The sequence below is a fragment of the Hippocampus comes genome, unplaced genomic scaffold (assembly GCF_001891065.2).
Source record: "Hippocampus comes isolate QL1 unplaced genomic scaffold, H_comes_QL1_v1.1 scaffold21, whole genome shotgun sequence".
NCBI lineage: Eukaryota > Metazoa > Chordata > Actinopteri > Syngnathiformes > Syngnathidae > Hippocampus > Hippocampus comes.
In genome coordinates this window covers 957975-962660 of record NW_017805745.1, presented here as the reverse complement: position 1 = coordinate 962660, position 4686 = coordinate 957975, and positions in this window count along the sequence as shown.

Below are 4686 nucleotides of genomic sequence, written 5' to 3'. Positions count from 1 at the left end.
GGTGGGGGGGGGCTGTAGTTTTGCCAAGCGGCTGCGATTGACAGATGAAGAGGTGAGATGGCTGCGCGGAGGGGAAAGAAGGCCTTGAACGCCACCCGCCGACGCCGCGATGAAAGAAGCCCTTCTGACGAGCGAGACGGGTGCAGGCGGGCGCAAGCACGCGACGGAGGCACGCGGGCGGATTGTGAGGAATCACTCGAAACGATGTTTGTTTACTTTGCAAAAGCACAGCAGAAGGAGAGCAGAGAATGGGAGTTGTTAAGTGGTTGGGGGGGGGGTGAGAGAGAGAGAGAGAGAGAGAGAGAGAGAGAGAGAGAGAGAGAGAGAGAGAGAGAGAGAGAGAGTGAGCTTGCTTTGTAAATTTGCCCTTGTGAAGCTGCAACTATGGGCCCTAAAAGTGCTGACTGATACCGCCGCTGCTCCTCTCTTTGAAATAGAAAAGAAGCCCAGCCGCATAAAAGGAGATGCTTGAAAACGCCACTGCTTTTTTTTTTTTTTTTTATGATAACGTGCGCTATGCACAGTTAAAAAAGTTCAAAAAAAAAAAAAGAAAGTCAGAAATAATTTACAGTGCCGTGTTTTTGTCTGTGCTCTTTCTGTGACAGGCACATCAACTGTGCAGCCACAGCAAAAGTGGAACATCTTCAGCTCTTGAAGGTTGAATGTTTTTAATGTTTCAATAAATGCGGTGGCAAAACAATTGGCGGTGTCGAAGTTGCAGCGCCAGTAACACATATTGCAGAAATCCATCTCAGTCAGGTGCACCTGTAGCTCCGTTGGCCTTTAACTTCTAAAAATGGGATTGGCTGCTTTGGCTTCCCGGTGTGTGTGTGTGTGTGTGTGTGTGTGTGTGTGTGTGTGTGTGTGTGTGTGTGTGTGTGTGTGTGTGTGGAGCGAGAGAGAAAGAGATGAACTATTCAACCACATATCCGGAAGCAACACAAAATAAGGCAATTGGCTTGAATTTGACAATTACGGAATCATCCAATTGCATTCGGTAGAATTGTTTCATCGCTGCTATATTTGTACAAATTCCAGTTTTGGGATGGACCCCCCCTCCCCAACTCCCAAGAGGCTCTTCACCGCTTGCCGGTTAAGTGTCGGTATTGTTTTAGCATTTGCTATGAAACGTTGACCGTCCTTATTTATTCATCCTCTGCCATAAATCGAGATGGCTAGCCAAGGTCTGCAGTATCGTGCGCCGGCGATCGCACAGTCTGAAGTCCTGACGCAAATGCCAAAACCTTAACTCGGATGCATTTTATGTTCCGAGGGGTCATAAAGCAAAGGAAAAGGTCAATCATGTTAACAAAGTAAAGTTGAGTTTTTGCAGGAGCTGTCAATGGTCCCGTGGGTGAGACGCTGACCAAATGTTTTTTTCTTGTTGCCATTTTTGTTTGTTGACGGTTCTACTTTTATGGAGTTGTGAGCTCTCCTGAATGTTATTCTAATTTCGTTTGTATCTTAAAAAAAAGAGTAGCAATTAGTGTATGAGGACGTTCTTTCAAAAGGACTGTTGACCCTTTCAACCATTTACTGAGCAAAACAATCACCATTGTAATCATTTTTCAGTCCGCCTCCCTGCGTTTTGATGCCCCGCTTCGGTGGCTTTGATGCGATGGCTGCACACGTGAATTGACTGAAGCAATGCGAATGGCGAAGGATTGCATCACGGCATCATCATTCACCTCATGAGGCGGAGATGATTTTGTGAGGCGCCATCACAAGTGAAAGCTCCCCCATCACATCGGCTTTCCCAACTTGGGCTTGTCCAATAACTCGGCAGAACTGCAGCGAGACAAAAACCTGCAGGACATCCAACTTTGCGAAGAATAGTTTCACGTGTTGGAGACACTTGCAGTTCTGGAACATGCCGTGTGGATGGGATGGGGGAAGGGGGGGGGCAGCCGGCGATAGAAGGGAAGAAAACTTTGAAGTTCTCCTTTGATAGGAAGACACTCACGCTGGGGAGACTTTTCTGCTCGCGATTGACTGGCAACTCCACACTCGCTCATGTCAGCCGTCAATCAAAGTGTCGGCGCCATCCATCGGAGCGCGTGCTTCGCAGCTCAGGGGCCACCGAGGGCCAACCGCATCAAAGCTCTGCCTTCTCCTTCTTTGCCGAGGGGACCCAGCGACTCCACGGCAACCAAAACCCCTGCGAATACACCCTCTGGCGTCAAGGCCGCGTACCTGCAGCCCAATGTGATGCAATTAGGGCTTGATGATGTGCAAATCAAATAATGACGCGCTGACCGTGCATCTCTGGCATGTTGGCATCCGCGAGTCGCCAAGCCGCTGCCACTCGGTCGTGCTAATTGATTCGCAGCTCCCCTTGGGGAACGCGGCCGCCCTCGTTGGTGTGCCGGCGTTGCTCACGTATCTTGAAAATCAGCCACTTGGCCAGGTGAAAACATTCCTGTTGTTATCTGCGTGCAAGCTTTGATCACCGGCGGGACCTTCTCCTGCTCTTGGAGAGTGTTTGTGGATTTAGTTTTTTCTTCTTAGCTGACATTAATTGATGCTGAAATGTGTTTTCGTGTCTGATTGCTGTGAACAGACGTGTGTATGTTTTGTGGCTGGCGCCAAATCACTGCCTTCTTTCTGAAGCCTCTTTGAAAAATGGATGAGGTGTTGATCCATTGTGTTTGCGAGCACATCCCGGTGAGTGTGTGTGTGTGTGTGTGCGTGTGTTACTGTACTTCAAAGCATAAGTGTGCATGTTAACCTTTACTTTTCTACCCACAGAACAATCAATGTAGTATGACATGTGGTTTCCTGGCTGCTTATTTGCCATTGTGCACTTTTTTTTTTGATGCAAGGCTCAGGTCAATGTGAAACAAACACCAACTTTGCTATCACTCATCACTTGCTCAAATACATTCAGTAATTGGCTTGGGTAGACACACACACACACAGCACTGTATAAAAGTAACCAATAAAAAGGATTTGAATGAATCTGTTTTTTTTTTTCTGTTGTGTGGCAGATTTTGCTGCGTCGCATGTTTAGTAGAAATGATAATCTACTGGAGTTCAAGTATCCTAAACTGAGAAAGAAAGTACAAGTGGGGGTTTTAGACACACTTTCTGACCTACTAGCGCGTCCCAAAACGTTGTCGAGAGCACTGCTGCTACATTGAGCTTCATTGAGGATTAGGTCTTTCAGATGCATTCGGCCACAGATCTGTGCTAGTATTCCCAGTGAGACTGATTATCCTGGCCTGTCTCTCTCTCTCTCTCTCTCTCTCTCTCTCTCTCTCTCTCTCTCTCTCTCTCTCTCTCTCACACACACACACACACATACACACACACACACAGGATAATTACAGGGTCTCCCTGAGGTCACTGTGCTCTCCAATCCCCATGAATGGAAATACACGTTTGAGCACAACACATCCAAAAGGCCAAGGAGGGAACGCAGGTTGCTTCATCGCGCACACAAACCCTCACACTGCCTTTCTTTTTTTTGTTTCTTTCGACATTTCCCCCTCAGGTTCCGTTTTCTCGGGGATTATCGTATGAAATCGTCACCTCAAGACCACGTTACTGTAAAGCGATCTTGTTTTTCTCCTTAGTTTTCTGGACTATATTCGCTCAGGTTTCCATGTTTTTCCGCTCCACTTTGGTCAGCTCCAACGCTCCCCCTTGTGGCGTGATTAGAGATTACAAAAGGTGGACATTGTGCAAGCACGCCCTCGTGCTCAACGTAGATCTTGAGAAGGATTTAAGATTCAACGTCGGTGGTCTGTTCAGAGGTCGAGAGCAAGATAAATAGCCAACGTTGGCTTCAGCCACGTACGGGCCACTCAAGCCACCCCCCATGCAGAAACAAACGACTTGGAGACACCCCGAGGCCCAAAGTGGTGAATGTCATTGCCACTTTCCTGGAGACCAAAGAATCAGTGCCATTGTGTGCCAATCAAGACAAAAAGGTGACCGACATCGACATGCGCCTTTTCAAAAGTGTATTATAAGATAAGATAACCTTTATTTGTCCCACATTGGTTGAAATTTGCAGTCTACAGCAGCAAAATTGGGGGGGGGGCGGGGGTAGAGAAGAACAAAAACAAAGTGTTGCATGCACAAAATAAATAAATGTTTCAGAAAACTGGACACAGTTTAAATATAAGTTGCATATATGCATCTTATGCATATTTGCTGGCATTCATATTTTGCCACAGCAGAGTCAAAGCCAACGAAAATTAAAAAGTAGCAGAGAGAAGTACCTGGTGGCAGAGGAAAGGAGGCACATGTAATAATGCACTTTTAATAAGACGAGTGCAGTTAAAAACTGCTGTCGACATTTATGCCATTTATTAAAAACAGACGCGCAAACACACACCCACACACACACACCCACACACACACACCCACACACACACACACACACACACACACACACACACACACACACAAGTATAGTCTTTGTTGCTCTTTTGCCAAGCCACCAGGACCACATTTAGGCTGACTTGAGAGTCCAACTGTGCAGCATCCCACCCACGCGGGCCCTCACCTCCCCACCGTGTGTGTTGACTGCTTAATTATTGATGCTTATGTATTGCTGATTTTGGTCTTTGTGCTGTCCCCCGCGCATGCTCTTGTAAGGAGAATGGAGGTATTTATCTAACTCAGAAAGTGGGGCTCTATTCCTCATCCTGTCCGCACACCGCCGGTCCGTCCCAATGG